The 12513-nt window shown below is 44.8% G+C and overlaps 1 protein-coding gene across 1 annotated transcript in view; it reads right to left on the bottom strand.

The window, feature by feature from the left end:
- The window catches only part of WDR33 (WD repeat domain 33), a 106453-nt gene extending 95387 nt beyond the window's left edge, over positions 1-11066 (bottom strand). Inside the window, 1 exon segment of the mRNA XM_003909269.5 lies at positions 10898-11066. The gene's annotated coding sequence lies outside the window, so the exon portion shown is untranslated.
- Between the last annotated feature and the right edge of the window lie 1447 nt (positions 11067-12513).

Here is a 12513-nt window from a genome sequence, read left to right as displayed (position 1 = left end):
TTAAGGCACAGTGAGTTATGATTATACCACTGTACTCCAGCAGGGGAGACAGAGGGAAACCTTGTCTCAGAGGAAAAAAAAACACACACACACACAGAATATAATAACTGTTGGTGAGAATATGAAGAAACTGGAACCATTGTGTACTGACTGCAAAATGGCCTGTAGTGCCAGCTACTCGGGAGGCTGAGGCAGGATAATTGCTTGAACCCAGAAGGCAGAGGCTGCAGTGAGCTGAGATCGTGCCACAGCACTCCTGCCTGGGCGACAAAGTGAGACTCAATCTCAAAAAAAAAATGGTTAAGGCTGGCCAGGCACGGTGGCTCACACCTGTAAACCCAGCACTTTGGGAGGCTGAGGCGGGTGGATCACCTAAGGTCAGGAGTTCAAGACCAGCCTGGCCAACATATTGTGAAATCCTGTCTCTAATAAAAAATTACAAAAATTATCTGAGCGTGGTGGCGCACGCCTGTAGTCCCAGCTACTTGGGAAGCTGAGACAGGAGAATTGTTTGAACTTGGGAGGTGGAGGTTGCAGTGCACCAAGATCCCACCACTGCATGCCAGCCTGAGCGAGAGCAAGACTCTGTCTCAAAAAAAAAAAAAAAAAAAAAAGGTTAAGGCCAAGCACGGTGGCTCCTGCCTGTAATTCCAGCACTTTGGGAGGCACAGGCAGGCAGATCACTTGAGGTCAGGAATTCAAGACCACCCTGGCCAACAGGGTGAAACCCCATCTCTACTAAAAATACAAAAATTAGCCAGGTGTGGTGGCATGCACCTGTAGTCCCAGCTACTCAAGAGGCTGAGGCAGGAGAATGGCTTGAACCAGGAGCGAGCTGAGATCACGCCACTGCACTCCAGCCTGGAGGAGAGAGCAAGACTCCAACTCAAAAAAAAAAAAGACAGTAACATTTTGCTTGTATTTATCACAATTTATACATATAAAAAAAAAAATCAAGTGTCACAAGCATATACAGCATGCCAACTTTCTTCTAAGAATATGAAAATAAGAATACACACAGTAAAAACAGGAGTGAACTCCACAGCTCAGAGACAGAAGCAAGACTTAACTACTTTTTGTTCAGCCTCTGTCTCCCGGGTGCAAGCAATTCTCCTGCCTCATCCTTCAGAGTAGCTGGGATTACAGGCATGTGCCACCACGCCTGGCTAATTTTTGTATTTTTAGTAGAGACGGGGTTTCACCATGTTGGCCAGGCTGGTCTCGAACTCCTGACCCCAGGTGATCTGCCCCCCTCGGCTTCCCAAAGTGCTGGGATTACAGATGTAAGCCACCATGCCCAGCTAGTACTTTTTCAATATAGTATTTAATTTTATTCCTTCTGGGTTACAGGTGCCTAAAAAAAATTTTTCAGTAAATTTTAAACCACGTAAATAACATATTAAAAAGACTAAATTATGGCTGGGTACAGTGGCCCATGCCTTGTAATCCTAGTATTTTGGGAGGCTGAGGAGGGAGGATCCGATGACCCCAGGAGTTTGAGCCCAGACTGGGCAACATGGCAAAACCCAGACTACACCAAAAAATACAAAAAATTAGCCAGGCATGGTGGTGCGCACTTGTAGTTCCAGCTACTTGGGAGGCTGAGTTAGGAGGATCACCTAAACCTGGGAGGTTGAGGCTACAGGGAGCCAAAACTGCAAGCACTACACTCCAGCCTGGGTAAGAGATTGAGATCTTGTCTCAAAAACAAACAAACAAAAAAACTAAAGAGGAAGAAAAAGCAAACTCTAATAATGAATACAAACAAAAACTGTTAAATTTGATAATCAAAATAAACAAATTCAACAAACAAGCAGAAAAATGTTATTTCAAGTAACTTTTGAACACAGTTCATCTTTAATGCAGTATACTCTAAGGAAAAAAAAGGACTGAAAAAAACTGCACTTGGTAGGGTTATTGCTAGCAAAATACTGGCATCATAAATCTGAATCTGTTTTCTGTGTAGGAAATGCCAATAATGTTAATTTGGATTAGGAATTTAAAATACCAGTGTAGGTCAGGCACAGTGGCTCACATCTGTAATTCCAACACTTTGGGAGGCCAAAGTGAGTGGATCACTTAAGGCCAGGAGTTCGAGACCAGCCTTGCCAACATGGTAAAACCCCATCTCTACTAAAAATATAAAAATTAGCCAGACGCCTGTAATCCTAGCTGCTCGGAAGGCTGAGGCACAAGAATTGCTTAAACCCAGGAGGCAGAGGTTGCAATGAGCCGAGATGGCACAACTGCACTCCCGCCTGGTTGACAGAGGGAGACCGTCTCAAAAAATAAATAAAATAAAATACCAATGTAAGCTGATGATTTTTAAAATCATGTTTTCTAGCTCTGTCCACTGAAAAGGACCTACAATCAAATGCATACACCACCAAGTATCCAAATCCCTGTTTATAAATAATATTTTCTACCAAAAGAAGTGGGGTTCCTTGGAGAAATGGGAAGATACAAAAGGAAAGGAAAAGACAAAAAGAATTTGGGTTATTGTTTTGCCAAAAAAGCAAAGGAGCCCTCAAATTAACTGGGGTTAGTCCCAGGTGCTTGGGAGACTGAACTGGGAGAATCACTTAAGCCCAGGAGTTCCAGGCTGCAGGCAGCTATGATCTTGCCACTGCACTCCAGCTCAGGCAAGCAAGCGAGACCCTGTCTCAAAAAACAAAACAAAACAAAACAAAACAAAAAGACCAAAGGCAACAAGGGCCAAAAACCTGGTCCCGCTTAAAGACTAAAGAGATAAGAAATATCCAGATTGGATACTGGATTAGAGAAAGAAATATTCTGTGAGATGTTACTGAGACAACTAGAGAAATCTGAGTATGAATTTTTGATACTATATAAATGTCCAATGTCCAGAATTAGTTAATATTGTGGGTATTTAATAAATTTGTTCTTGGGGGGGAAGTGCATATCTGTGAATAACACTAAATGGCTCAGAAAATAATACATGAGGGGCTGGGAGGCAGGGAGGGAGGGAGGAATAAAGCAAAGGTGACAAAATATTAAAAATGGGTGAATCAGAATTAAAAGTACATAGGAGTTCTTTGAACTATTCTTCCAACTCTTTTGTTCATATTTATTTCAAAATTTAAACGTTTAAACACGGAAGGGGGAAAGCAGAAGCAGCTCTTTATTACAGAAAACAGTTAATGAATGTAAACAAATAACAAAATTGGAAAACTCCCAATAAATGACTCAGTTAATAATCATCAATCATTAGGTGAAAAGTATTTTGAGAAGTGAGGTACTCCCATGATGCTAAAGTTATCACCCCACAGATCAAGTATAACTGCAAAGGGAAAAATATACCTCTGATGAAGAAATCCAATGGACACATTAACCAAGTAAATCTGGCATTGTAAATGAGGCAAGCTAACATCTGGCAGTCCCTACCACCTTACTGAGGGATCATAGCTAGAAGTATATCCTCACACTATAAATCACATATCATCACCTGTGAAGTTTTTTTTTCTTTTTTTTTTTTTTTCGAGACAGGATTCTCTTGCCACCTAGGCTGGAGTACAGCAGCAGGATGTCGGCTCACTGCAACCTCCACCTCTCTGGCTCAAGCAATCCTCCTGTCTCAGCCTCCCAAGTAGCTGGGACTACAGGCGAAGGCCACCAAACCCGGCATATTTTTCTTTTTTCTTTTTTTTAAAGTACAGACGCTGGGTGCGGTGGCTCACACCCGTAACCCCAGCACTTTGGGAGGCCGAGGAGGGCAGATCATGAGGTCAGGAGATCGAGACCATCCTGGCTAACACGGTGAAACCCCGTCTCTACTAAAAGTACAAAAAATTAGCCAGGCATGGTGACAGGCGCCTGTAGTCCCAACTACTCGGGAGGCTGAGGCAGGAGAATGGCGTGAACCTGGGAGGCGGGGCTTGCAGTAAGCTAAGATTGGGCCACTGCACTCCAGCCTGGGCAACAGAGCGAGACTCCGTCTCAGAAATAAATAAAGAAAGAAAGAAATAAAATTAAAGTACAGACAGGGTTTTGCCAAATTGTCCAGGCTGGTCTTGAACTCCCGGGCTCTAGCAATCCATCTGCCTCAGCCTCTCAAAGTGCTGGGATTACAGGCGCGAGCCACCGCACCTGGCCTCTATGAAGTATTTTTGCCAAAAATATTTGACCCAAATTTAGTCAAACCTCTCTAAACCTAACTTCCAGTTTACAGGAAATAAAAGGAATAGAGAAACAATAAGAATTGAGAAACAAAATACATGACATTTTAAGCATACAATAAGAAATTCCAAAATATGGAACATTCTTTAAAAAGATGAGGCTAGCCGTTTGTGGTGACAGAGTTGGGAAGGGGCAGCAGGTGCCAGGTCTGGCCTCAAAGGTGGCAAGAAGAACCCCCTGAAACTGCCCAAAAAGCAGGCCAAGGAGATGAATAAGGCTTTCAAGCAGAAACAAGACAAGGAACAGAAGAAACACAAGGAGCTAAAAGCGAAAGCCTCTGGGGAGGGGCTCCAGTCACAGGTGGAATTTTAAAATCTGGCAGAAAGTAAGCTGTGCCTTGTGCCTGAAGCGATGGTGACCCTTGATTTCATTCGTATTTAAACATCTGTATTCCCTGCCATATCATCTTTTGCCACCTATAGCTGGAATGAAGTGTCGTCTTGAAGCTATTGCACATTTAAGAATAAACTTGTTTAAAAAAAAAAAAAAAGGCAAGTGTGTTGACTCACACCCGTAATCCTAGCACTTTGGGAGGTCAAGGCGGGCAGATTGCTTGAGCTGGGAGGTTGAGGCTGCTGTGAGCCGTGATTGTGCCACTGCACTCCAACCTGGATGACAGGGTTAAGACCCTGTCTCAAATAAAATTTTAAAATTTTAAATAAAAAATATGAATAAATTAAAATGCTTACAGTGGTTCATCATCTCTTTAGTTGTTTTTTTGTTTTGTTTTGTTTGTTTGTTTTTTTAAGACAGTCTCGCTCTGTTGCCCAGGCTGCAGTGCAGTGGCGCAATTTCAGCTCACTGCAACCTTCACCTCCTGGGTTCACACTATTCTCATGCCTCAGTCTCCTGAGTAGCTGGGACTACAGGCATGCGCAACCACACCCGGCTAATTTTCGCATTTTTAGTAGAGACGACATTTCACAATGTTGGCCAGGCTACTCTCAAACTCCTAACCTCAGGTGATCTGCCTGCCTCAGCCTCCCAAGTGCTGGGATTACAGGCGTGAGCCACTGCGCCAGGTCTCTAGTTGTTTTCACTCAGCCATTCCTACCTTAGCTGTGAATTTAAAGTAAAACCAGCCCAGAATCTCGCCAGAGACTGCCCTTTGGTCTTTGTTCTACCATAAACTCTGTATAACATAGAATTAAATCAACTCTTCAACAACTGTGGGACAGAGCAAAAAATATGTATATATATAATTACACCAACTCATTTGGGAAAAAAAAAAAAGATGATCCTAAAGATTTCATGCTAATTGCCTTAGGTATGATAACGATTTTACATGTTTTTAGCTGGAGACTGGCTTGAAATAAAAATGTAGAAAAGTGCAGGAAAAAGCATTATTTCAAAGAGATGCATCCTGAGATATTAAGGGGAGAAGCAGCGTATCTGCAATTTAATTTCAAATCATTCAAGAAAGGGAGGATACAGAGTTAAAGCAAAATGGCTAAATGTTGGTTAACAGTCGAATCCAAACAGAAGGCATATGGGTGTTCACTGTATTATTCTTTCACCTTTTCTGCATGTTTGAAATTTTTTTTTTTCGAGATGGTGTTTCACTCTTGTTGCCCAGGCTGGAGTGCAATGCACAATCTCAGCTCACCGCAACCTCGGCTTCCAGGGTTGAAGCAATTCTCTTGCCTCAGCTTCCCAATCAGCTGGGATTACAGGCATGTGCCACCACTCCCGGCCAAATTTTTTTGTATTTAGTAGGGATAGGGTTTCACCATGTTGGCCAGACTGGTCTTGAACTCCTGACTTCAGGTGATCCACCTGCCTCGGCCTCCCAAAGTGCTAGGATTACAGATGTAAGCCAACGCACCCAGCTTGAAATTTCTTAAAGTTGCAAAAAAGTTACCAGAATATTCCATATACCACAAGAGGAAAATTGCTCCTCAACCTACTCAGTTGAGCAGCAAACAGAGTAGAGAGCAGGTGCCTATAACAACAAACTGCCTAAAGCAGTTTTGCACATATCATCCCACTCAAGGATCTGCTAAAAATGGTAAGGCACAGAGGCAGGTACTAATGGGACACGAAGTAACAGAAGGCAGTCACACAGACACTAGACTAACTAAACAAGTTACGAATAAATGAGAGTCACTGAATACCTCATTAATTGGATTTAGCTGGATTCTGAGGAGTGAACAGAATAGGAATAGTGTGAAAGGAAGAATACAATCCAGGCGAAGAGTTAATAAACAACAGCCAAAGATCAGAAATAAACCAAGTCTGTGTTGAAATATGGATTCCAGTAGAGTCATGAGTGGAATCGTTGTAGAAAATTCATTCTTCAATTTGCATAATGCCTAGGTTTTAGGAATACAAAAATATAAGGTACTACAGTATGTCTTCAACGTGCTCACAAAGAGCTGGCAGCAGTGGCTCATGACTATAATCTCAAGACTTTGAAAGGCTGAAGCAGGAGGATCGCTTGAGTCCAGGAATTAAGAGGCTGCAGTGAGCCATGATCAAGCCACTGTATTCCAGCCTGGGTGACAAAGTGAGACCCTGTCTCAGAAAACAAACTAAAAACCAAAGTGCTCACAAAGTAGTGGAGAAGGTACAGCCAAAATACATTAAAGATATACACAAAATGCTTTAATAACAGAGAAAGGAGTGATTAATTTACCAGAGGAAAGAGATTGTCAGTAAATTTCAACAAAGATAGTTGAGTTAATGTTAAAAACTGAAAATGATGTCGCCAATTAAATTCATCACAGAAAGAAAAAAAATGTTAATATTTAAGGAATGCCTACTATATATGAAGCACTTTTTTACCTTTAGGTTTTATAGTTAACATTCTTATACAAAGAAACTGAAGCTTAGAGAGTTTAATTAACTGACACAATATAAAAAAAGGTTGTTAATGGTGAGCCTGGCATTCAAATCTAGGGCCTTTTGCTGCTGAAACCCACGCATGCCCTTTCCAATACTACCTAGCTGTGGGAATTTATAAGCACGCAAATCACGACTATAAGGTACAACACAACTTTAGAAAGTCAGTCATTACCAGAAAATTCGTAAAATGTTTAAGGGCCAGGCAGGATGAGAGTAGCACTGCTCAGATTTTCCAATACGCTGAAGAGCTTCAGTCTCTACGACTAATGTAAATGGTTTGAAATGGGGAGATAAATGTTACCAAAGAAAAATCATTTTCAGCAGAGCTCAGTGGCTCACTTCTGTAATCCCAGCACTTTGGGAGGCCCAGGCAGGTGGATCACTTGAGGTCAGGAGTTTGGGACCAGCCTGGCCAACATGGTGAAACTCCGTCTCTACCAAAAAATACAAAAATTGGCCAGGTGCAGTGGCTCACGCCTGTAATCCCAGCACTTTGGGAGACAGAGGAGGGCGTATCACGAGGTCAAGAGATCCAGACCATCCAGGCCAACATGGTGAAACCCCGTCTCTACTAAAAATACAAAAAATTAGCTCGGCATGGTGGTTCGCGCCTGTAGTCCCAGCTATTCGGGAGGCTAAGGCAGGAGAATCGCCTGAACCCGGGAGACAGAGGTTGCAGTGAGCTGAGATCACACCACTGCACTCCAACGTGGCGACGGAGTGAGACTCTGTCACAGGAAAAAAATTTAAAAAAATTAGCCGGGCGTGGTAGCACATGCCTGTAGTCCCAGTTACTCGGGAGGCTGAGACAGGAGAATCCCTTGAAGCAGGCTGCTGTGAGCCAAGATCGCACCACTGCACCCAGCCTGGACGAAGGAGCGACTCAGTCTCAAAAAAAGAAAGAAAGAAAAAAAGAAAAATCATTTTCACACAGAAAAGCTTTGAACCTAAATCACTGCTAGAGACAAAATATTTTTAAGTATTAAAACTATGGTCAGTTGGTCGAGCGTGACGGCTCACTCCTGTAGTCCCAACACTAGTAGGCAGAGGCGGGTAGATCACTTGAGCCCAAAACTTCGGGCTCGCGACCAGTCCCTACAAAAAAATACAGATAAGGGGGGCATGTTGGCAGTGCCTGGTAGTCCCAGCCGCTAGGAGGCTGAGGTGTGAGAATTGCTTGAGCTAGGGAAGTCGGGATGTCAGTGAGCCGAGGTCGCGTCATAGCTCTTCAGCAAGAGTGATGGAGCTAGACCTTCCTTAAAAGCAAAACACACACACACAAAAACCTAGGGCAGGCAGCAAGCTTGTCACACATTGTAGCTTGTCACACACTGTAGCAACAGAGAAACTTTCACCATCCCAACAAAACAGTTAACATCTCTTACCAAGTTTCAACAGAAATAAAATTTTTGGAATAATGTACAGAAACCTAGTACAATCTGGAATCCATGCTTAACAACTTACCAGTTTATGACAAGTAAACATACTTTGATAATTTACAGGCTCCAACTAAATACTTTACCTAAAAACACTTGTAATATTCCAAACTTGTTGCTAAACAACCTCAAAAGAATTACAGAAACATGGCCGGGCGCGGTGGCTCACGCCTGTATCCCACCACTTTGGGAGGCCGAGGCTGGCGGATCACGAGGTCAGGAGATCGAGACCATCCTGGCTAACACGGTGAAACCCCGTCTCTACTAAAAATACAAACAATTAGCTCGGCGCGGTGGCGGGCGCCTATAGTCCCAGCTACTCGGGAGGCTGAGGCAGGAGAATGGCGTGAACCCGGGAGGTGGAGCTTGCCGTGAGCTGAGACCGCGCCACCGCACTCTAGCCTGGGTGACAGAGCGAGACTCTTGTCTCAAAAAAAAAAAAAAATTTACACAAATACATTTATAAGTGAAAAATTTTCACCAATATCTTCGTCGTAATCGTAAAGCTTTACTGTAACCTTACTATCCCATTCTGAAACATGAAGCAGTTCCTTCAGCCATAATCAAATAACATTCCCCCCGCAAAGTACTGGCAAAAGTATATGAACTTATTATTTAGCAAAGAGAGCTCTGAATAAATACCTTAAGTGCTTAGTAAAAATATAATTAAAGTCTTATGTCAACATCAACATAAAACCGTGATGGCAAAATCTGTTTAGTATTTTTCCCCAACCAAAGAAAATTATCCAAGTTAAGTCATCAACTTCACAGATAAAGATTTTTGTCTAAAGCATTGTAATATATATAAGCCAAAATCTTTTTTTTTTTTTTTTTTTTTTTTTTTTTGAGACGGAGTCTTCCTCTGTCGCCCAGGCTGGAGTGCAATGGCGCGATCTTGGCTCACTGCAACCTCTGCCTCCTGGGTTCCAGCGATTCTCTTGCCTCAGCCTCCCGAGTAGCTGGGATTACAGGCGCCCGCCACCACGCCCGGCTAATTTTTGTATTTTTAGTAGAGACGGGGTTCCGCCATGTTGGTCAGGCTGGTCTCGAACTCCTGACCTCAGGTGATCCGCCCACCTTGGCCTCCCAAAGTGCCGGGATTACAGGCGTGAGCCACCGCGCCCGGCCATAAGCCAACTTTCTACCAAAATTCTTCCCAGGAGTACAGGAAAGACAAGTTAAAATTTCTCCCCAAGTTTCAAGAAGATAGTCTAAATATGGAACTTCAAGTCTCAGCAAAAACTCAAATCTATACAATATTTTATCTTCTTCTGGTCAAGGAGACAAAAAACGCAAACGTATCTTACAGTAATAAAAAATGGGTCAAATGCAATTAAGGCGAGGAAAAGAAAAATGCCACAAGAGGTACAACTAGCATAACTGTCACTAAAAGGTTTGAATTAAGTAGGTTTACCACTGCACCACGTTCACAGGCTATATATGTACATATATATACACACACACATACATACACATATATATGTATATACAGCGTGCATCAGCTCTCCAGAGTGTACTTAAAAAGTAAACTCCACGCTCCCCAGAGTTGTTCCTTTCAGTGCAGGAGTTTTGTTCATATTCTAATGTCTTCCAAAGCTCCTGAACAGTCAACTTAAGGTCACGTGTGTAGAAACTACTTGAAAACATTCTTGACAGGCTTTCTACGAGTAGCCCGTATTTTTCTGATTTGATTTAAATAGATCCAATTACGGAATTCCCTACCGACCTGCCGCCGCTGCCGCCGCCGCCTCCTCCTTACTCCGGAAGGGGCCACTAATCCCAAGGGTTACAACCAAGTCCAAACATTCATTGTCATTTCTTTTAAGAGGGCATGCTAAGATCCTCACTACTTAGTTGCCGGAAGACAACTTAAAATTGGAAACAGGGATCTAGCACAAACCAAATAGAAATACAACTACTCCAAAAAAGCAGGGCTTTGCCTGTCAAGCTGTAGCCTCATCCTTATTATAAACACCGATTTCAAGCCACGATAACATCACGGCTAAGCCTTCAGCTGTTTCGCAGATTTCACGTTAACTTCCCAGGACCCTTTCAACCAACCACTTCAACTCGGCCCACCTCCTTCCACTCCCGCCCCAAACCTCAGTTAAAATGCATTTCCCTCCAAACTTCACGTCTTAACCGTGGCCTGACTTACGTCTTCTCGTCGCCACCGCTTCCAGTCAGGGCCTTAGTTCTACCATGCCCGCTTTTCCCAGTTGGCCTCCGGCCTCCAGCCCCCTCCCATAAGGCTCAAACCTGCCTCGACGAGCCGCCCCGAGGTCGATCCTCCCAGTTCCTCCAACCTTTGCCCAGGCGCCCGTCCAGGCCCCCGAAGCACGCAACGGCCGAGCCTGAAAATGGCGGAGAGTGCCGCTGCCTGCTGCAGGCGAGCAGTCCCGTGTCGCCGCCGCACTCACCGTCTGGCTTTGAGCAGAGCTCCTAACGGCCAGCGAAGCGTTCGTCTTCAGAGCCGGGAATGTCTCTCCTGTCTGGTCTCCCCACTCCGATCCTCTCAATCCCGCTCCTCCAAAGGAGCAGCCGCCATCTTCCCCTATGAGCCACAGAACGCACGCTCTGGGGTCATCACGCACCGGCGGACGGCGCTACGTCACGCGCGCCTGGGCCGCGGGCCTCCGAAAGGCTCGATCTGCGCATGTGCATAGGTGAGGGGCCGGGCCGCTAGACTGCCGAGCGCGTCCTTTGTTCCGGAGCGAGGAGGGCTGCGCTGCCTCCTGGATGGGGGAAGCGATTGCGTTTCGCAGGGCTGACTTTTTTTTACAGTGTGACCTAACCTGGATGCTCTGAAAAACACCCCGTTTTCCAGTATGTGAAAGAGTATATTTGTACGGGGCCGGTGCGGCAGAGAGAGCGGGTCGTTGCACCGAGCCCACCGAGAGTGGATCTGTTGGAAGCCCCCGTGGGACCTTGCTGAGTCTGGTCACTCGTACAGCTGGTGGCAGCCCTGGCAGATCCCGGCACGCAGTCAGGCTCCACGCCTTACCCGATCCAGTTGTGCCTCTAGATTTCGCCTCGCTTAAAGTCGAGCGACCAAGATAGAAAAACAGCCCCACGGTGCAACCACTTTGGAAAAACGCTGCAGTTTCTGCTAAAGCTAAGTGTACGCTTACCTTGTGACCCAGAAATTTCACTTCAAGAGGAATGAGTGAGTGCATACGTCCACCAAAGGCATGTGCAAGAATGCCCATAGAGCCGGTCGCGGTGGCTCACGCCTGTAATCCCAGCACTTTGGGAGGCCGAGGCAGGTGGATCACCTGAGGTCGGGAGTTCAAGACCAGCCTGACCAACATGGAGAAACCCCTTCTCTACTAAAAATACAAAATTAGCCGGGGTGGTGGCGCATGCCTGTAATCCCAGCTACTCGGGAGGCTGAGGCAGGAGAATCGCTTGAACCCGGGAGGCGGAGGTTCGGTGAGCCGAGATCGCGCCATTGCACTCCAGCCTGGGCAAAAAGAGCGAAACTCTGTCTCAAAAAAAAAAATGTCCATAGAACGTTTATTCGTAGTAATAAAAAACTGGTAACCCAAATGCCCATCAGCAGTTGAGTGGCTAAATTATGGTATAGTCGTGCGGTAGATTTCTACAGAGCAATAGGATGTTATGGATAAACGCAACAGCCTGAACGAATATCAGATATTATTAACTCAGGCACAAAGAGGAGGACGCTGTATGATTCCATTTTGATGAGGTTCAAAATATAATTGCACAGCAAGTTGTTCTCCAATGTGAATCAAGAATCGTACCAGCCTAGGGAACATGGCGCGACCCCATCTTTACGCGTCGTGGTGCGTTCCTGTGACCGCGTTCCTGTGATCGTTCCTGTGATGGGTACTTGGGAGGCTGAGGTGGGAAGATCACTTGAGCCCAGGAGTTGGCAGGTGCAGTGAGCCAAGATCGCACCAGTGCACTTCAGTCTGGGCAAAAGAGTAAGACCTGTCTCAAAGAAGTCTTACTTTTGACTCCATAATCCCCTTCCAAAAATCGGTTCTAAGGATAGCCTCAGAAATCTGAATCA

This window comes from Papio anubis, chromosome 10 (assembly GCF_008728515.1).
Source record: "Papio anubis isolate 15944 chromosome 10, Panubis1.0, whole genome shotgun sequence".
NCBI lineage: Eukaryota > Metazoa > Chordata > Mammalia > Primates > Cercopithecidae > Papio > Papio anubis.
The sequence above is the reverse complement of the archived record's forward strand: the minus strand, read 5'-3'. Positions and strand labels throughout refer to the sequence as shown.